Here is a 21,898-nt window from a genome sequence, read left to right on the forward strand (position 1 = left end):
CGTCACCCCAGTGGGAATGGCTGGCGGCCACTTGCTTTTGTTCTGAGAAGCAGTGGTGGAGGTAAATGCGGTCAGCACACATCCCTTCTTTAGAGGACACACTGCTCTTTAGAGAGATGGCAGGTAGGTCGTGGCCGAAGTCGGGGCTGCAGGGCGGAACAACATCCATCCCTCGCACGTGCACCGACCTTGTTAGCAGGAGGCCTGGTCGTCTCCCCTGAGGCTTCGCGGAGGGCGGGGGATGGGCAGGGTCACCTGGTTTGCCTTGGGAGCCTGTCCAGTTCCCTAGTTTTCTGGGAATTGTACTGAGGCATCCTACGCAGTAGGACCTGGGTTAGGGTGTGGCAAGTGAGGTGCCTATGGCCCAGGTCCGGCAAGTGCAGGGTCTGCCCCTGAGAGGGAGGTGCCTCCTTAAATTCTGTGCTCCAGGGGCCTCCCAACTTCAGTCCAGACCTTGCAGCAAGCTCAGCTGTAATCACCTGTGTGTGCACGGTGGGCTTTTCCAGACGTGCTCCACCCTGACGCCACAAGTTCTTCCTGCCGTGATGCTCAGAGCTACAGGGGGAAGGGCACGAAGGTGCATCCGACTTCTTAAAAACTCTCAGCCAGTCACCCTCCTCCAAATTCGGTCACATTTCCTCCCTGGGAAGCAGCACCAATAGGACAGTAAGGTTTGGGAACAGCTAACAAAGCCCTAAAACTCTTTTGCCTGAAAAATTCCAAACACACAAGTATGTTTGAAGCGCCACACACACTCATCACCCAACTCAACAGTTAAGACTTTGCCATGTTTTTTTTTTTTTTAGATTTTATTTATTTATTTTAGATAGAGAGAGAGCATGAGCAAGGGGAGCAGGGGGAGCGGCAGGCAGAGGGAGAAGCAGGTTCCCCGCTGAGCAGGCTCGACCCCAGGACCCCGGGATCATGACCTGAGCCTTAGGGAGACGCTTCACTGACTGAGCCACCCAGGCGCCCCTGCTAGAGTATTTTAAAGCAAATACCAGACATCACATCAACTCACCCCTATAATTACATGTACATTTTTCAGAGTGACAACATGATTGTCATGCCGAACAAAATCCGCAGTAATTCTCTGGAATCATCTGAAGCCAGTCCATGATCCTATTTCTCGGATGGTCTCAACAGGTCTTCTTAAATTTGGATCTGTTTGAATCTCGAACCAAACAAGGTCTGCACGTTGTATTTGGTTGTTTTAACTCCCTTTTCATCTAGAGAAGTCTCCTTGCCCCTATACCTTCAACCTGTGGCAGAAATGGGTTTAGCCATCTTGAGCTGGATCCCACATAGGGATCTGTTAGCTGGTTGTGCCATTCAACCATTCCTTTACCCCTGTAGTTCCTGCAAATCAGTTCTCAACTCAGGATGCACGTTGGGTCCACCTGGGGAACATCACCTATCAAGGCCAGGGAAGTCACTGTCCTGGGCTGGGTCCCAGGCAACCACAGTTTGTAAATCTCCCCAGGTGATGCCAATAAACAGCCAAGTCTGGGAACCACTGCTCCAGAGGTTCCAGCAAGCCCCTTCCAAGTGGGTCCAAGGCACACTGTTGCATCCTTTTGGGAGGCATCCTGTTGGGAGACTGGCTGTCTCAGGCTGGCCGACCGCCCCACCCCCCCGTTAGGTTTCCTTTCTGCCTTTCATCTAAGGATTTTTTTTTTTAATTAAGTAGGCTCCACGCGTGGAGCTCAACACCAGGCTTGAACCCACGACCCCGACATGAAGACCTGAGCCGAGATCACGAGTCGGACGCTTAACAGACTGAGCCACCCAGACACCCCTAAGGATTTTTTTTTTTGAAGATTTTATTTTTAAGTCATCTCTACACCCAACGTGGGGCTCGAACTCACAACCCTGAGATCGAGAGGTGCAAGCTCTACCGACTGAGCCAGCCAGGTGCCCCTCATCTAAGGATTTCTGCTCAATGCCTGAATCAATGATGTCACCAGGGGCCTCACAGTGCAGCCTGATACTTTCATTTTTGTTACCTTATTTGGAGCTCGGGAGACACCAGCATCCCACGTAAGCGGTCACTGATGCATGACCTACCAGATGGAGCTTCTGGAGAGCTCGCGGCCATCCCTAGGAGAAGCCCTGGACTTGCCCTTTTGAGATTTCCCTGAGGCCGCCTGCCAGGCTGCCGTGTCCTTATCCCCACCTCGCAGCTGTTACGAAGAACAGCCATTCGTTATTACGCACCGTACCTGGGAGGATGGCCGTCTCTGGGCCCGCTGGGACCAGAACAAGGCACGTAGCCAGGAACCCCCCAAGACTCAGCTGGAACCAGAAGCTCCCCAGGGGACGGCAAACATCTCCTGCAGCCACTGAGGGCCTGCCGAAATAATTTCCTTGTGCCACCGCAGCGGTCAGAGATGTCCCAGGCCGTCCAGCCCCAACCCCTTTCTCTCACACGACTGACTTTGAATAAGGGGAAAAAATGCTAGGGTCGTTGGCATTGGTAAGGCTTCACGTTTGTAAATTGTCTATTTTGACTTCCATTGAGGTGAAGCGCACATAGCATCAAATTAACCACTTAAAGGTGTCCAGCGCCATGGTATTTAGAACATTCACATTGTTGGGGCGCCTGGGTGGCTCAGTCGTTAAGCGTCTGCCTTCGGCTCAGGTCACGATCCCAGGGTCCTGGGATCGAGCCCCGCATCGGGCTCCCTGCTCGGCAGGAAGCCTGCTTCTCCCTCTCCCACTCCCCCTGCTTGTGTTCCCTCTCTCGCTGTGTCTCTCTCTGTCAAATAAATAAATAAAATCTTTTAAAAAAACCCAAAAGAACATTCACATTGTTGTGTGACCACCACCCCTACCTATTTTGAAAACATTTTTATCACCCCCAAATAAAGCTCTCCCCACTAAGCAGTCATTCCTCCCCCCTCCCCCCCAGCCATCTGGTCCATGTCCATCCCCAGTCGGCTTTCTGTCTCTGGATTCACCGATTCTGGACATTTCATTTACATGGACTCGTACACTGTGTGACTTTTTGCTGTCCGACCTCTTTTATTAGCCTAGTGTTTTCAAGATTCATCCATGTGGTAGCAAGGGTCAGGATTTCCTTCCTTTTTATGGATGAATAATGTTCCACTGTATGGATCTACCACGTTTTGTTTCCTCCCTCATCCAAAGATCGCACATCTGGGTTGTTTCCACCTCTGGGCTCTTGTGAACAGTGCTACTCCGAACATTTTTGTACAAGTATTTCTTTGATATCCTTTCTCCTAAACTTTGTTTGAACTCTCCTCTTCCCCCAAGGCAATATGCCCACTGTATAAAATCAAAACAATGCAGAAATTAGTAAAAGAAATTAGGTCCCATTGTCCCATGCCCCTGAGTTTACATATTCTCCTAGACTTTTACTGGAGACTGTTAAAAATATAGTCTTGGTTTTTAACAACATCAAAGGCAGGAAGTTAAAGTTCAATGGAACAAGAAAAGTCTATTCAAGTAAGCTGTTCGGTGGATACCCCAATGGTAGGACATCACTGGATAGGATATTGTAAGTAATGTTCATTAGTTAATCAGATTTCTTTCAAAAAGCTGGTTCAGTGATTGATCTTTGTATGCTCTAAGTGTCTGAGTGGCTGTTGATCGAGAGGCCCTGGAGAGCCCTAGTTCCCGGCCTCTGGTGGGGCCCCGGGTGACGCAGTGAAGACCAGAAGCCACACTGAGCAGGGAGCCCGGGTCAGGGTTCAATCCCAGGACCCTGAGATCATGACCTGAGCTGAAATGGAGAGTCAGACACTTATCTGACTGGGCCACCCAGGTGCCCCCTTTCTCCACCTTTAAAAACCTCCTGTGTGGAGCCCACAGGGCAAGACTTTAGGGAAATGGAGGGGATGGGGGCTTTGGAAGGTGCCTCTGCCTTCCCAGCACCCCTCCACACTGAGGACAGTCCTCTCTAGAAGAATTCCTACTAGAGGAGTGACTTAAGGCAAAGGGGAAGGCTGCCCTCTGTCGGTTAAGCGCCTGACTCTTGGTTTTGGCTCAGGTCATGATCTCAGGACCCTGAGTTCGAGCCCTACACTGGGCTCCCTGCTCAGTGGGGAGTCTGCTTGAAGATTCTCTCCCTCTGCTCCTCCCCCCACTTGCACACACATCCCCCCCAAAATAATAAATAAATCTTTGTTTTGTTTTGTTTTGTTTTTGTTTTTGTTTTGTTTTTTAACAAAAGAGAAGTTTATTGAGTCTGCCACAAGGAAGCGGCAGGCAAGATAGCAAAGGACAGGTCTGCCTACATCACTATAGTTTTTACATTTCCTAAAAATTCATGTAAAGGAGAGTAACAAAGTTTTCCACAGCCTGTCTGCATTTGGGCCCAGCAGAGACCAATAAATAAATCTTTTTAAAAATGTTATTTAAAAAAAAAAAAAACAGGTAGAGAGGGAGTGGAAAAAAAGTAAAATATCAGCAAAGAATCCATTGTTTTAGTCAAGGTCACCCTTTTAAGGGGAATGGAAGTTGTCTATCAGTAAATTTCCTACTGCTGACCAGGAAATGGCTGGAGGTGACATTTCTGCACGGGGGTGGGGGGGGGTGGCTGCTGAACTGTAGTTAGGTTAGATATAAAGTCTTGGTTTATATGACTGACTTGGGGCCTTAACCTAAGTGACGCCATTTTGGGCCTGTGGTTTTCTTTTTAACGTCCCCTTGGCAGAAACATTAGGTGGGAATTTGGGTCCAGGCACCAAAGCTCTATTATTTTGGAGGAGACTCTTTAGAGTCCAAATTATTATGCAAGATCGCTCACGGAACCACGGTTTGCGAGCAAATAGCCCACAAACTCCAATCTTTTAGTGGTGCTTCCCAAACTGAATCCAGCGAAGGCTGGATTTTTGGAAGCAGGTTTTGAGGACTGTATTTCTTGGAGTCTCTCCATAAAGGGTGCATTTGGTGCAGGGTGGCAGTGTCTAAACTCCGAAACCAGTAGATGTGTCCGCAAGGAAACAATAGTTAACCCCCTGGTCCATCCTTCTTATGCAATACCGCAGTCGGTAACGAGAGAGCAAGATTTATGGGCACCAGCATGGAAGGGTATCCAGGATGTGTGTTGAACTAACAGAAGCAAGTTTCAGAAGAGGCTGGGGTGAATTCCCCAACGTGGAATTGCTGGGTTAAAGGCTGTGTGCATTCACGCCCGCGAGGGTGGCTAGAATAAGAGTAACACCAGGAAAATAACAAGTGTGAGCAAGGGGGTAGAGAAATTGGGAGCCCATGTGCGGGGCCAGTGGGAATATCCAATGGTCCAACTGCTGTGGAGACATTTTGGTGGGTCCCTGAAAAGTGAAGCGTAGGATAACCACATGACCCAGAAATTCCACTTCTGTGTATAGAATATAGAAGCAAAAGAACTGAAAGCAGGGACTCAGACTGCTGTGCACGCACCCGTGTTTACAACAGCATGATTCGTAATAGCCAAAGATGGAGGCGACATGAGTGTCCATCTGCGGAGAAGGGGACAATCGAATAGGATTCAGCCTTGAAAAGGAAGGACATCAACACCTGCTACAACCCGGATGAGCCTTGAGGACATCATGCAAAGTGATATTAGCCAGTCACAAAAGGGCAGAGGCTGTGTGTGAGGTATTTAGAGTATAGTCAAGATCGTAAAGTCAGAAGTGTGATGGTGGGAGCGAGTCCGGGGAAGGGGGAAACGAGATGTCAGTGTTTCATGGGGACAGTTTCCGTTTGGGAAGATGAAGAGTTCTGAGACAGATGGTGGGGATGGCTGCACAATGTGAATGTGCTTGATATACCACTGACCTGGACGCTTAAAGAATGGTTAAGATGGTAAGTTCTATGTTATGTGTATTTCCCCCCACACACTCGTGTGTGTGTTTGTCATTTTGGGCATTATTATCATTTGCTGCCCATAGGGGTCGGCCCACGTTCCCTCCCAGCAGCGGTGTGTGCACCTGGGGGGAAGGCGTCCCACAGCCTCTGCCATGGAGAGCGTTATCAAGGTTTTGGGAATTTTCACCAGATTGATGGTTGGAAAACTGATTTTGGATTTTCACCAATTGACGGCTTGTAATTGCAGCATTAATTTGTATTTCTTTTATGAGTGAGGTTGAGCATCTTTTCATGGGTTGAAAAGCCATTTTTATATGGGGATTTGGGTTAGTTTTGCTTTCTCTGAAGTTCCTGATCACATCCTTTGCCCTTTTTCCTCTTTGGTAGCTAATCTTTACTTACTGATTAGACCTCTTCATATTAGCATGCTAGGCCTTTCCCTCGGGACTGAGTTGTAAATATTTTTCCTGGTTAGTTTTGCACTTTGGACACAAAAAAGTTTATTTTGATGTGGTTGAATTTATCAATATTTAATCCTGTAGCTTTAGAGCCATAGTTAGGAAGGTTTTTCCTACACTAACTTCTGAAAGGGGTCTTCCCATAGTGTCTTCAAAGAACTGTGTGGTCTTTTATTTTCCCCCTCAAAGCAGTTTTCAAAAAATTGTGGTACAATACAACATCACATAAAATTTACCATCAGAGCCATTTTATTTATTTTTTTTAGAGGGGGGAGAAGGGCAGAGGGAGAGAGAGATCCTTAAGCAGGCTCCACCCCTCACATGAAGTCCAACGTGGGGCTCAATCTGACAACCCTGAGATCAGGACCTGAGCCAAAATTGAGTCAGATGCTTAACCTACTGAGCCACCCGCCCCCCCATCTCAGCCATTTTAAAGCATACAGTTCAGCGACATGAAGAACGTTCATGTTGTTGCGTGACCATCCGACCTCCAGACCTCTGCATCTTCCCACAAACTGAAACCTGTACCCACTAAACACTAACTCCCCATTTCCCCTTTCCCCAGCCCCTGCCCCCCACCATCTACTTTCTGTCCTATGCATGTGACTCCTCTAGGGACCTCATATAACTGGTTTCATACAGTACTTGTCTTTTTGCATCAGTGTTTCTATTAGTTATGCCTCAAAGTTTGTTTTTTTTTTAAAAGACATCAGAAAAAAAATAAAATCGACATCAGTTTTAGGTTTACAGAAAAATGAATGTACAGTACAGAAGATCCTCATGGACCAGCCCCCCCGCCCTACCCCCTAGTTTCCCCTATTACTAAGACCTTGCATTAGTGGGGAAATTGTTACAACCAATAAAGCAATATTGATACATTATTACTAACTGAAGTCCACAGTTTACATTAGGGTTCACGCTTGGTGCTGTACAGTCTATGGGTTTTACCAAAGGCATAATGTCCCGTATCCATTACTATGGTACAGAATAGTTTCAGTGTCTTAAAACTCTGCTGTGCTCTGCCTATTCATCCCTCCCCAGCAACCCTTGATCTTTTTACTGTCTCGATAGATTCTCTCTCTCTCTATTTGTTTATTTCACTATTTGGATGACCACACTATGTTTATTTATGCACCCACTGAAGGACACACTGGTGACCTCAGGGATGACGGCAGGTGGGAATGGAGCAGGGCAGTTGGATGAGTGCGTGGCGCATGGTGACCACCAGAGGGAGCCAGATCCCCCCTTTTTTCTCACCAGGTTAGTGCCAACTATTTCCCGCTTTGTTTCAATTCACTGTTCCCTGCGCTAGGGTTGATCTGGTCTTTGCCTTGAACTAGGGCTGACCTCGAAACGACTTGGAGGGGAAAGCTGGACTTGCTTCCTTTGGAATAAAAACCGGGGTTTCATGACCGGTTGTTTTCCTTGGAACTGAGGTTTTTCTTGCTTCAGCATTTATGAGGCTTGTCCACAATCTCACCCAAAGAAGTTCGCTAACTGAAGTGCCATGTGGATCTGCCATCTGTAGAGATGAGCCTGGCAGTAGGGGGAGCAGGGAGAAAGAGCAGCCCCGAGTCCTGATTTCCCATGAGTGCAATGCCACCATCTCTTTGCCCAACGATGCTTTTGTGTGTTTCAATCAGAAACCAGGGTCTGAAAGGAGTGGGGGATGGCCTCCACGATGGGGAATAGTGGGTTTTCTCTTTGGTCTGAGGGACCCACCCAGAGAGTGACCACATTGAGGTGAGGGGCCTCTCATACGTGCGGGGGCTCCCCAGTGGATTCAGATGCAGGTGTGACCGGCCACCAGAGTGGTCCCCTGCCTTGTCTTCACCTTTTGTTGTTAAGGCTTTGTAGGGAAGATAGTGCTTATTGCCAAAATACTGACTGATTTTTTTTTGTTTTATTTAAATTCAAGTTAGTTATGATCGATTTTTAAGGACATGAGTTTTATTTATTTTTATTTATTTATTTTTTAAAGATTTTATTTATTTGACAGAGAGAGAGATAGTGAGAGCAGGAACACAAGCAGGGGGAGTGGGAGAGGGAGAAGCAGGCTTCCTGCTGAGCAGGGAGCCCGATCTTGGGGCTCGATCCCAGGACCCTGGGATCACGACCTGAGCTGAAGGCAGATGCTTATCGACTGAGCCACCCAGATGCCCCAGGACATGAGTTTTATAAAAATTCATAGACTTTATTTTTTTATTTTTTTGAAGATTTTATTTATTTATTTGATAGAGAGAAACAGCCAGAGAGAGAACACAAGCAGGGGGAGTGGGAGAGGGAGAAGCAGGCTTCCCGCCGAGCAGGGAGCCTGATGCGGGGCTCGATCCCAGGACCCTGGGATCATGACCTGAGCCGAAGGCAGATGCTGAACGACTGAGCCACCCAGGCGCCCCTAGACTTTATTTTACAGAGCAGTTTTACATAAAAATTAACCAGTAAGTACAAAGAGTTTCTATATCCCCCCTCCCATTCTATCCCACTTCCCCCAATGACTAACACCTTGCATTAGTGTGGAATGAAGAATAAAGAATGAAGCAATATTGATAAATTATTACTAACAAAAGTCCATAACTGGGGCACCTGGGTGGCTCAGTCGTTAAGCATCTGCCTTCGGCTCAGGTCATGATCCCAGGGTCCTGGGATTGAGCCCCACATCGGGCTCCCTGCTCTGTGGGAAGCCTGCTTCTCCCTCTCCCACTCCCCCTGCTGGTGTTCCCTCTCTGGCTGTATCTCTCTCTGTCAAATAAATAAATAAAATCTTAAAAAAAGAAAGAAAGAAAGAAAGAAAGCCCATAACTTACATCAGGGCTCACTCTTGGTGTTGGACATTCTATGGGCTTTGAAAATAATGGCACGGAGTCACCATTGGAGTCCATACAGAATAGTTTTACCGCCCTAAAAATCCACTGTTCATCTACTCCTCCCAGCAACTACTGATCTTTTACCGTCTCTAAAGTTTTTGTCTTTTCCCAGAATGTCATTTGGTTGGAATCATACAGTAGACAGTGTTTCCAGACTGGCTTCTTTCACTAAGCAATGGCAATATGCACTTGGGTTCCTCCATGTCTTTGCATGGCTTGATAGCTCTTTTTTTTTTTAAATTCTCATATACTTTTTTGTTGATTGTGGTGAAATGCACATAAAATTTACAATTGTGGGGGCCCCTGGGTGGCTCAGTGGGTTAAGTATCTGCCTTTGGCCTAGATCATGATCCCAGGGTCCTGCTCAGTGGGGAGCCTGCTTCTCCTTCTCCCTCTGCCCACCCCCTGCTTGTGTGTGCACGCACTCTCTCCCTTTCTCTCTCTCTCTCTCAGTCTCAAATTAATAAATAAAAATCTTTTTTTTTTTTTTAAAGATTTTATTTATTTGAGAGAGAGAGAATGAGAGAGAGAGAACACATGAGAGGGGATAGGGTCAGAGGACGAAGCAGACCCCCTGCCGAGCAGGGAGCCCAATGCGGGACTCGATCCAGGCACTCCAGGATCATGACCTGAGCCGAAGGCAGTCGCTTAACCAACTGAGCCACCCAGGCACCCTTTTTTTTTTTTCTTTCTTTTTATTATTTTTTTTTAAGATTTTTTTTTTTTTTTTTTAATTTGAGACAGAGAGAATGAGAGACAGAGAGCACGAGAGGGAGGAGGGTCAGAGGGAGAAGCAGACTCCCCGCCGAGCAGGGAGCCCGATGCGGGACTCGATCCCGGGACTCCAGGATCATGACCTGAGCCGAAGGCAGTCGCTCAACCAACTGAGCCACCCAGGCGCCCCAATAAATAAAAATCTTTAAGAAAATCACAACTGTGATTATTTTTAAGTGTCCAGTTCAGGGGCATTAAGTACATTCACATGGTTGTGCAGCTGTCACCACCGTCTCTAGGACTTTCCCATCTTCCCCAACTGCAGCTCTGTCCCCATGAAACACCGACTCCCCGACCCCTCCTCCAGCCCCTGCCACCCGTCTTTCTACTTCCGGACTCTGTGAGTTTGACTCCTGTAGGGACCTCATATTAGGGGGTTTGTCTTTCTGTGACTGGCTTCTTTCACGGAGCATGATGTCCCCAAGTCCGTCCATGATGTAGCAGGTGTTGGAATTTCCTTCTTGCTTAAGGCTGACTGATGAGAGGGACTTACTTCTGTCACATTGCTATTTTGTCCCTTATCTTCTGCCTGTTTTATGTTAGTGAAACATCTATTTTTTTAAAAGATTTTATTTGTCAGAGAGGGAGAGCGAGAGAGAGCACAAGCAGGGGAAGCTGTAGGCAGAGGGAGAAGCAGACTCCCGCTGAGCAGGGAGCCCGATGCGGGCCTCGATCCCAGGACCCTGAGATCATGACCTGAGCTGAAGGCAGACACTTAACCAACTGAGCTACCAAAGTGTCCCATAGTGAAACATTAAAATTTTCTTTGTGGTTACCCTGGGGATAGCATTCGACATCCGGAAATTCTAACACTAATTTGGATTTATACCAGCTTAACAACAATAACAAACACTGGGCTCCTTCACAACTCCATTCCCACGTCTTTCAGTTGTTGGTGTCCCCAAATTACATCTTCAAACATCATGTGTCCAAAAACATAAACCAATAATTTTTTGAATGCATTAGTCTCTTAAATTACGTAGAAAATAAACAGTAGAGTTATAAACTGTAATTACAAGAATACCGGTTTTTATAATTACCCATTTATTCCCCTTTATTGAACTCTTTATGTCTCCACATGGCTTTGAGTTATTGTCCTTTCAATTCAACCTGCAGGACTCCCTGGAGCAATTCTTACAGGCAGGTCTAGTGGTGACAAACTCCCTTAGCTTTTGTTGTCTGGGAAGGTTTTAATTCCTCCCTCACTTTCGAAGGACAGTTTTGCCAGATGTGGAATTCTTGGTTGACACTTTTCTTCATTTTGTACTTTGACTATATCAGGACACTGCCCCTGGTCTCCAAAGCTTCTGGTGAGAAATCAGCTCATGATCTGGATGATCTTTTATATGTGATGGGTTGCTCCTTTCTCGGTCTTGCTGCTTTCAAGATTCTGTGGTTGGCTTTCAAAAGTTCGGTTATAATATGTCTTGGTGTGGGTCTCTTTGAGTTCATCCTGTTGGAGTTTTTTGAGCTTCATGTTTGTTCCATCAAATATGGGATGTTTACAACCATTATTTCAGGTATTCTCTCTGTCCCTTTCTCTCATTCTTTTCCTTCTGGGACTCCCACAAAGAGTATGTTGGTCCACTTGATGGTTTCCCACAAGTCCCTAAAGTTCTGTTTTCCTTTTCTTCATTCTTCTTTCTTTCTGTTCCTCAAACTCAATAATTACTATTGTTCCTATCTTCATTTGTGCTGATTCTTTCTTCTAGCTACTCAAATCTGCATTAGAATTTTTTTTGTTTCTTTTTAGGTTTTCTAACTCTTTTTTTTTTTTAAAGATTTTATTTATTTACTTGACAGAGAGAGAGAGCACAAGCAGAGGGAAAAGCAGGCAGAGGGAGAAGCAGGCTCCCTGCTGATCAAGGAGCCCGAGGTGGGACTCGATCCCAGGACCCCGGGACCATGACCCAAGCTGAAGGCAGACGTTTAACCAACTGAGCCACCCAGGCACCCCAAGGTTTTCTAACTCTTTATTAATATTTCCATGTTGTTCATACAGATATCCTTGCTGTTCCCATCTTACAGGAAAGTGGCAGGACCTGAATTCAGGCCCAAGCAGTCTGGTTCTACCCAAGGTCTTATCCATTGCTCCTCCTTGTCCTGGTGATGGCTTCTACATAGTTCACCTCTGTGGATCCATCCTGGGACTTCCGGGTTAGTTAGTTACACAAGAGGATGCAAGGGTCAGGAGGTAAGAGACTCTGTTAGGTGACATGAGTTAAGTGAGACCACATGCTTTAGCCTAAAAACAAAAAATACAACAAAAAACTTTCTCCATCACATTCTGAAAGTATCTAAGAAAGCTAATTTTCAGCATATAACACATTGGAGGAAGGATTCAAGATGGCCTTTTCTTCAGCCCTCAAAACTTGATAGACGCTTTCCAGGTGCCTATGAGGGCAGCAGAGATTATCCAGGAATCAAAGTATTCAAAGTGTCCTAAAAACTCCCCTTGGATCCTTTTCTACTTCTCTGACTTGCTCATGCAGTTCCGAGCTCTTCTTGAACATAAGCACACCAAGCGCAGTCATACCTCAGGACCTTTGCACTTGCTGTTTCTTCTGCCTGAAAGTTTCCCCTCTCCCCCTCCCCCATATACCTGCCTAGCTCCATCCCTTCATTCTGGGCTCTGCTCAGCATCACCTTTTTAAAAACGTGTTCCCTGACTACTCTGAGATCACTCTATAGCCCCTTGCCCTGCTTTGCCTTTCTCCCTAGTACTCACTGATGTTTTCTCTGCCCATCTCCCCCACTGGATGCAGGTCAGAAGTAGGGATCTGTCTCTCTTGTTCACTACCACCTCTCTGGTCCCTGGCATGTAGTATACACTCAGTCAATGTTATGACCTGAATGTTTGTGTCCCTTTAAAATTCATATGTTGAGATCCTAACCCCCACTGTGATGGTATCAGGAGGTAGGGCTTTTAGAAGGTGATTAGATCATGAGGGGAGAGCCCTCATGAATGGGATCTGTGACACCACGGAGATCTCTCTTGCCCTCTTTCCACCATGCAAGGACACAATAAGAATACTTTCATAGGCAAGGAAATGAACCCTCACCAGGAATCAAATCTGCTGATGACTTGATCTTCTATTTCCCTGCGTCCAGATCTTAGAGAGAAATTTCTGTTGTTTATAAGCCATCCAGTCTATGGTATTCTGTTATAGCAGGCTGAATAGTTGACAACAGTCATTATTTGTAGTTAATGAATGAATTTACATCCTGTACCTTATGTTCTGTAGGGAGGGCTTTGAGGTGACCTCAAAGGACAGCCTAAGTTGCTGCAAATGTGAAATCCTGCCCATTCATTGAGCAATGATTTGTACTTACTGGATTCCAGGCATTAGATCCTGGTGGCCATAGATTACGTTCAGATTTCTTTCCATCATAATGCACTTTTTTTCAGAGTATGATTCCTAACAGTCTCTACTGTTGAGACCATACTTGAAGTCTGTTCTATTTCATCATGTGGTCAGGAGAATGCTTTTGCCTGTACAATTTGAGGTGACTGCTCCGTGACACTCTGTTTCGAAATGCTGCCTTATAAAAATGTCAATGCCCATTATGAGCCTTTCTGTTTTTATTTATTTTTTATTTATTTATTTTTTTAAAGATTTATTTATTTATTTGAGAGAGTGAGAATGAGAGAGAGAGAGAGAGTACATGAGAGGGGGGAGGGTTAGAGGGAGAAGCAGGCTCCTCGCCGAGCAGGGAGCTCTATGCGGGACTCGATCCAGGGACTCCAGGATCATGACCCGAGCCGAAGGCAGTCGCTCAACCAACTGAGCCACCTAGGTGCCCCTGTTTTTTATTTTTTAAAGATTTTATTTATTTATTTGACAGAGACACAGCGAGAGAGGGAACACAAGAAGGGGGAGGGGGAGAGGGAGAAGCAGGCTTCCTGAGGAGCAGGGAGCCCGATGTGGGGCTTGATCCCAGGACCCTGGGATTATGACCTGAGCCGAAGGCAGACACTTAAGGACTGAGCCACCCAGGCGCCCCAGCCTTTCTGTTTTTAAATGTCATTAACTTGATCTACAGAGATGGAAATTGTTTAAGTAGAGATTAAAAATATACTAGTATCTTTCCCCCTTCTGGCTCTATCTTGATCTCTGTGTAACCATGTCCTTGGAGGGATGAAGATGATGTTGATAGGGTACAATGTTACCATGGAGACGACTGGGACTGGTCCTGTGAACCATGTTCTTGGTGGGATGAAGGTGACATTGATACGGTACAATGTTACCATGGAGACAGCTGGGACTGGTTCTATTAGCTGCAATCTTGCTAGCTATTATCCTGGCAAAAAAGGTGTGAAGAAATTAATATGCCAGCAGCTCCTAGGATATGTGACTGCTACAAAGTCTGTGTTAGTTTGTGTTTTTAATGACAGACCAGCGAATATCTCCTGGAAACATCGTGAAGATGGAATATGTAAGATCACCAGAAAGAATGTCAGAAAAATCTTCCAGTCCACCCCCTTGCTGAAGGTTTGTTCCAGATTCACAGCAGGATAAAACAGAAGTGTTTGTACCATTAGCAAAAGAAAACACATTGAAAGCAAAGAACAAAAAAAAGCCCACCTTGAAAATTCACATTCAGCCCACAAGTTCACCTGAGGCAAAGTCAGAGCAGCTGGGGTCTCCCTCAACACCCAGATTTTTTAGCAGATTTTTTTTTTTAAAGATTTTATTTATTTATTTGAGAGAGAGAGAATGAGAGACAGAGAGCATGAGAGGGAGGAGGGTTAGAGGGAGAAGCAGACTCCCCGCCGAGCAGGGAGCCCGATGTGGGACTCGATCCCGGGACTCCAGGATCACAACCTGAGCCGAAGGCAGTCGCTTAACCAACTGAGCCACCCAGGCGCCCTTTAGCAGACTTTTAATTTTACTTCAGGGGGTTCACTGTTTCATCTAATGAAGCTTCTCAAAAAAATTCTACCATTATCATACATGGCAGCCAGCACCACTTGCTCTAGTTACAAGAGAACAGTAAAAACAGACGTGATAACGGCCACTATGGGAAACAGTATGGCAGCTCCTGGAGGAATTCAAAATAGAATCACCATATGATCCAAGAATCCACTTCTGGGTGTTTCTCCAAAAGAACTGAGAGGAAGGTCTCAAAGGGCTAACTGCACACCCATGTTCACAGCAGCATTATTCACAGTAACCCAAAGGTGGGAACAAGCCTAGTGTCCATCCATGGATGAATGAAAAAACAAAAAACAATATTCCATACAATGGAATATTATTCAGCCTTAAAAAGGAAGGAAAGTCTAACACAACTCAGACGAATCTTGAAGACATTGTGCTGAGTGAAACAAGCTAGTTACAAAAGGAAAAATGCTGTGTGATTCCACTTGTATGAAGTATGTAGGACAGGCCCATCCATAGAGACAGGAAGGAGATGGTGGGCGCCAGCGGCTGGGGGAGGGGAAGTGGAGTCAGTGTTTTGTGGGGACAGAGTTTCAGTTTCAGAAGATGGAACGTTCTGGAGACGGAGGGGGGTGATGGTTGCACGACAATGTGAGTGTACTTAATGACACTGAACTGGACACCAAAAAATGCTTAAGATGGTAAATTTTATGTATATTTAACCATGATTTTTTTAACAAATTACTTTTAAAGATTTTATTTATTTATTTATTTGAGACAGAGAGAATGAGAGACAGAGAGCATGAGAAGGAGGAGGGTCAGAGGGAGAAGCAGACTCCCTGCCGAGCAGGGAGCCCGATGCGGGACTCGATCCCGGGACTCCAGGATCATGACCTGAGCCGAAGGCAGTCGCTTAACCAACTGAGCCACCCAGGCGCCCTTAACAAATTACTTTTAAAAATCAGTGATGAAATGCACTTTAGCTGGACACTGTTACCTGCTGAAGCCGCTGAGCCTGAGCCCTGTGGCCACGACCTCATTACACGGGGACGTCAGCCAGGGGGACAGGTGATGCAGGACACAGCACAACTTCAAAGGACACAGACACCTCACAACACTGATACCTTCTGAGTGTCTCCCGTACCACCAGGGACATGTGCCCCCTGGCCTCAGAAAGGTGATTCTAGTCCAGCCAGTGGAATGGAGGCCCAGAGAGGTTGTGATTTGCCCAAAGCTACTCGGCCAAGGGAGGTGACCCTGTGAGGAGTCCTGTCTCTGTTCCTGGGACCCTTTCTGCTCTTAGGGAGCAGAAAGCACTTTTTTTTTTTTAGGGAGCTCTTTTGTGGGGCTGCAGTTGAGAAGATACCCTGCGAGCTCAGGAGAGGCAGGCCATGGTGGGGACAGCCGAGTACGGTCTGCTGTAACAAAATGCCACAGGCTGGGTGGCTTATCAACAGAAATTGATTTCTGGGAGTTTAGAGGCTGGGAAGTCCATGATCAACGTGGCAGGAAGGTCAGGTTCTGGGGATATCTCCCTCCTTGGCCTGGAGATGGTCGACATCTCGGTGTACTCTCACTTAGTAAGAAGGCAAGAAAGGTCTCCTGGGTCTCTTTCATCAGGGCACTAATGGCCATTCACAGAGGTTCTACCTTCATGACCTAATCACTGAGCAAAGGTCCCCCTCCTAATACCATCACCTTAGGGGTTTAGGATTTCAACATATGGATTCTGGGGGCTTCAACATTCATTCTAGCTCAGTGTCGGTCATGTTGAGAGGAAGAGCCTTCTCTCCCAGCAAGAGCTCAGAGGGCAGCCCTGAAGGCGGAGCCCCATTCACACCCTCTCCCTTGACAATGACCCAAATACTTCAATCCTGGAAGAATTTCCTTTTTCAGTAGTCCCCACTCTTTGCATCTAGCAAAATCCCTGGCCCCAGGGAGACAAAGATGGTTCTAGTTCCTGCCCTCCTGCACTTTACCCTTTCCTGGAGGAAACGGACTGGGAGACCGTGGTAGTAGAGTTTCCTCTTGTCCAAAAAGAGGTGTGGCCTTTGTCCCCCACTTCTGGGAGGTAATCTCGGAGATGTCATGCCAGACAGGAGGGTCTTTGTTTGCCGGGAGGTCTTGGGTCACACTGGAGAGACCAGGGGGATGACTTAGGGCGGGGGCCAGAAAGACCCACAACGTGCTGAGGTGGGGGCTTCGGGTCACGTGGGATCAATGCATCTGGAGACTGAGATCAACCTTGTGGGCGATCCACCAATCGGTCGGCTGTGCGCACACAATAGTGCCCCATACAAACTCGGACCCTGCGCTTGGGTGAGCCTCCCTGGCCGGTGATACTCGGTGTTGCATCACACATCAATGCTGGGAGGGGAAAGCTGTCCTGTCTCCACGGGGAGGGGACAACAGAAGCTGCACGTGTAACCCTTCTCCCGGATGCCGCCTCGGTGCGCCTCTCCCTCGGCTGATCGGTCTGTAACCATCCTTTCCCTGTAATGAACTGTGGGTGTAAGAGCTTCCAGTCAGTTCTGTGAGTCTTTCCAGTGAATTACCAAACCTGAACGTGGTCTTGAGGAAACCTGAACTTGTAATTGATATCAGAAACGAGGGCGGTCTTGGGTGAACTGTGTCCTCAAACGCTGTAGTTGCCTCTAACCCTTCACAGCAAAGAATTGAGAAAACATTTGAAATCCTCATAATCCTCTGAATCAAAAACAGGGAGACCTGCTCTGAGAACCTAGTGCCTTTGGTTGTTACTCATGCTAGAACTTCTACAGTCTTCCACTTTTTTGAGTCCGACTAAGCCCTGTCCGGTTACAGTGTGAGCAGTGTGCTCTCTAGGTTGGTTCGAACTTTCCTCTTGGGACAGCTATCTATGGAAAGTTCTCATCGTCTCCTGCAAGGGCTGTGCTAGTCTTTGAGGCACACGTATTGTCTGCAGCTCTGTTTTATCTCAGTTGATTCGCTGAGCTGTGGCTTTGTTGATATGCGGTGCTCTGAAAAGTCTCCCTATTTCTCCTGAAAACAGTTGGCTGTTGAGTGTTGGCTTTTGTTTTTTTAAAGATTTTTATTTATTTATTTGAAATAATCCCATAAACCTCACCCTGCAGTTTGGGGCACCTGGGTGGCTCAGTCAGTTCAGCGTCTGACTCTTGATTTCAACTGGGGTCATGATCTCAGGGTCGTGAGATCGAGCCCTGAGTTGGGCTCCCCGCTCAGCACAGAGTCTGCTTGAGATTCTCTCTCTCCCTCTGTCTCTGTCCCTCCTCCTGCACTCTCTCTCTCAAATAAATAAATAATTTTTTTTTAAAGCTACTACAGAGTTAAAATGCTTTCAAAATGATCAGGCTGACACAATCAGGTATCACCTTATGCCCATAAGAACGATGGCAGCAGCAAAGAAAACAGTAAGGGTTGGTGAGGATGTAGATTAGTTGGTGCATTGCTGCTAGGAATGTAAAGTGGTGCTGCCGCTATGGAAAACTGTATGGAGGGACTTCGAGAAATGAAACCCAGAATTACCATGTAATCCAGCAATTCCATTTTTTTTTTTAAGATTTATTTATTTATTTGAGAGAGAGAGAGAACCACAAGCAGAATCCCTGCTGAGCATGGAGCCCAACCTGGGGCAGATCTCACGGACCCTGAGATCACAGCCCGAGCCGACACCAAGAGTCGGATGCCCAACCAACTGCGCCCCTCAGGTGCCCCCAGCAATTCCACTTGTGCGTAGACACCCAAAAGAACTGAAAGCAGGGTCTTGAATAGATATGTGTACACCCACGTTCACAGCAGCATGATCCACAGTGGCCAACCGAAGTGTCTATCGATGAACGAATGGATACACAAAATGTGATAGAAGCACACAACTGAGTATGATTCCGTCTCAAATAGGAAGGTAATTCGGCCGTGTGACAGTTGCCTTCCACAGTGGCTGTACCAGCTCCCGCTCCCGCTCCCGCGTCCCCACGGGGAGGGCAAGACGGCTCCCTTTCCTCCATCCACATCGTGCTCACAACACTTGCCATTTTCTTTGTTTTGTTTTTATAAAATAGCCATCCTAATGCGTGTGAAGTGGTATCTCATTGCGGGTTTGATCTGCATTTCCCTAATGATTAGCCTCGTTGAGAACATATTTTTAACTGAAGAATTATTCTGAGGCTAGAGAGGAGTATCCAGAATTATGTAACAGCCATCCCGAGATGACAGGGATGCTCAGGTTGGTTCTTAGCCATCTTCTGCGCCAAAACAGGACTTCCTTCTTAAGGGAAAAAAAAAAGGCACACTTCCCTGCACACACTGTCAGCGGGGTGTGGGAGCGCCACACACCTGCACTGGGCTCAGAGTGCAAGCAGAGCTGGCCTGCTGCCCCCAGACACCCAAGTTCAGCGGCTGGGGAAGGTCACATGGCCAGCCGCAAAACCACTTCTGACACGCAACATCTCGTAAGCTCAGAGTCTTCATTTTCACAGAAACCAGTGGTGCTGAGAGGCTGCTTCTCTGGACACAGCCCCATGGCCCCAGCCTTTGCCTGAACTGGGGCTCCCGCAGTGGTCCCCCCGCAAGGTCTAGCCTCTCGTCGCACCCTCTGCCCTCCAAGGACTTGCTGCAAGGAGACCAGACAGTGCTTGCTGCATTCATGTTTCTCACATCACATACCCCACCCAGCCCATAAACATCAGGATCTGGGCTGTCTTCTATGCTCCAGAAACATCTGCTGAATTCTGGCCACCATAGTACTTTTTAAGAAATTGAGTTCTAAATTGTTCATTTTTTAATCTCACAATAAATTGCATTATTACGAGTATTTCAAATTCGACACTCATTTGGATTTACCCACATTTATCACTTTTTTCATTCAACATCCCTTCTTGGTTCTCAGCCCTTCCCTGTGGGATCACTTCTCTTCTGTTCTGCTTGAAGAACATCCTGTAGAACTTCTTTTGAGGCGGGTCAGCTGGTGGCCAACTCTCAATTTTTATTTGCCTGAAATACCTTGCTTTTGCTGTGTTTTGAAAACAGTTTTCAGTGCAAAGTTGACTTTGGTTTTTTTAAAGTCAGTATATTGAAGATGAGATTCCCTGTCTTATGACTTTCACTGTTGCTTTTGCAACGTCAGCGGTCAGTATGATTTTTGGGAGTTCTTATTCCAGCTGATCTTCAAGTCATTTCTCCCTCTCTCTTTGATGTCTAGGTTTTATTACAATTGGCCAGGATGTGGAGCTATTATTTTCATAAATTTTAAATTGAGGGATAACACTGTATAGTGAAGAATTACCCAAAGAGAGGTCTGGCCTCTGTCTTGGCTCCTGGGAGGTAACCTCTAAACCCTTGGGATTTCCCGATAGGAGCTTGGTGGCTACTCATGGTGGGAACCTCAGACAGCACCGGGTAGCTTATGCTGACCTGGTGACTCAGGGTGGGCCCTTGGATTGTTTATGCTAGGAGATGACTCAGGGTGGGGGCTGACCACACCAGAAAGGCCAACCATGTGATCAGCTGGCAGGAGCTGAGCCACGTGATATCAGCCCAACCTCCAGAGGGGGTGGGTGCTGAAGACGGATCCACAGGACCAATGGTTCAATCAATCACTCCTACCTAATGAAACCCCAGTAAAAACTCTGAACCTTGGGTGCGCTTCCCTGGTCAGCAATAATCTACGTAATGTCACACATCAATGTGCTCGAAAGATAATGCATCCCTGGGGACAATGAAAACTTCTGGATGTTACATCTCCGGTGTCTGGCCACGGTTAAGGTTGGAAAAACATATGCTGAGAGATGCTTAGGACTATTTTTTTCTGTATGTCTTACATCTGTGTTGTTCCTTAAGTCCTCCATGACTGCTTTCTTTTGTTTGATTTTTTTTTTCTAGTGTCCCATCTTGATTCCATCCTCCTATCCTTTTGTTACGCTTTTTGGTCTGTCTGTTGCTTGCCCCTCTGCTATCCCTGACCCCAGATGGCTGTGGGGAGCTGATGTCTTTACTGCTTTTGACAGATGCTGCCCAGGAAGTGGCCCCAGACATGGGACGACTCTGACGGAGGTGACACAAAAGCAAGCCTTGGTGCTTGTCCCTTGGTGGTGGCAGGGACTGAGGACAGGTCAAAATGTACAACCACAGTTTTCTGAGAACGAGATGCATATTGTCCCCCACACCCCACCTGAAGATGGCATCAGATCCCGCAGGTTCAGGGCTCGGTCCCACAAGACTGCCTCCCTGCCCATTTGCTGCCGGTCACAAGTGCAGGCTGTCATCTGTGCGTCTGAAGGACTGGCTATAAATCATAGGTTCCCACCACCCCCTCCTCAGGTTCCAATAGTTTGCTGGAGCAGATCACAGAACTCAGAGAATCCATTTCATTACTAGATTGCCAGTTTACTGCAACGGATATCAAAGGATACAAATCAATAGCCAGATGAACAGATACATGGGATAAGATCCCCAACACAAGAGCTTCTGACCTTGCAGTGTTTGGGGCTCCACATTCCGATGCATCTGGTTCACCGACCTGGAAGCTCTCTGAACTCAATCCTTTTGGGTTTCTATGGAGGCTTCAGGACATAGGCGTGTTTCATTAAATCACTGGCCACTGGTGGTTGATGCAATCTTCAAGCCCCTCTCCCCTCCCTGGAGGCCGGGGTGGGGAGCTGGGGGAGGCGGAGGGATCGAAAATTCCAGTCCTCCAATCACATACCTGGTTTGCTGGACAACCAGCCCCCATCCTTCTGTGCTTTCCAAAAGTTCCCTCATTAATATAAACTCAGGTGTGGTTGAAAGGTGCTTGTTATGAATATCAATACACCTGTATCACTTTTTTTTAAAAAAGATTTTATTTATTTATTTTGACAGAGAGAGAGACAGCGAGAGAGGGAACACAAGCAGGGGGAGTGGGAGAGGGAGAAGCAGGCTTCCCGCCGAGCAGGGAGCCCGATGCGGGGGCTCGATCCCAGGATCCTGGGATCATGACCTGAGCCGAAGGCAGACGCTGAACGACTGAGCCACCCAGGCGCCCCGAAAATAAAATCTTAAAAAAGAAAAAGAGTGGGGCGCCTGGGTGGCTCAGTCGTTCAGCGTCTGCCTTCGGCTCAGGTCATGATCC

The 21,898-nt window shown here is 46.9% G+C and overlaps 2 long non-coding RNA genes across 2 annotated transcripts in view; one reads left to right on the forward strand and one right to left on the reverse strand.

The window, feature by feature from the left end:
* LOC145720336 (uncharacterized) lies at window positions 1–2,792 on the forward strand. The gene is made up of 2 exons (XR_014143258.1): window positions 1–123; window positions 1,688–2,792. It is a non-coding gene; the product is annotated as an uncharacterized LOC145720336 (long non-coding RNA).
* LOC145720333 (uncharacterized) overlaps window positions 119–21,898 on the reverse strand; it is a 44,720-nt gene continuing 22,940 nt past the window's right edge. Inside the window, exons 3-4 of the long non-coding RNA XR_014143251.1 lie at window positions 5,407–5,465; window positions 119–642 (exon numbers count right to left, since the gene is read on the reverse strand). This is a non-coding gene — a long non-coding RNA (uncharacterized LOC145720333). The remainder of the gene's footprint in view (window positions 643–5,406; window positions 5,466–21,898) is intronic.

The sequence above is a fragment of the Leptonychotes weddellii genome, chromosome 1 (assembly GCF_054177405.1).
Source record: "Leptonychotes weddellii isolate Sample4059 chromosome 1, ASM5417740v2, whole genome shotgun sequence".
NCBI classification, from domain to species: domain Eukaryota; kingdom Metazoa; phylum Chordata; class Mammalia; order Carnivora; family Phocidae; genus Leptonychotes; species Leptonychotes weddellii.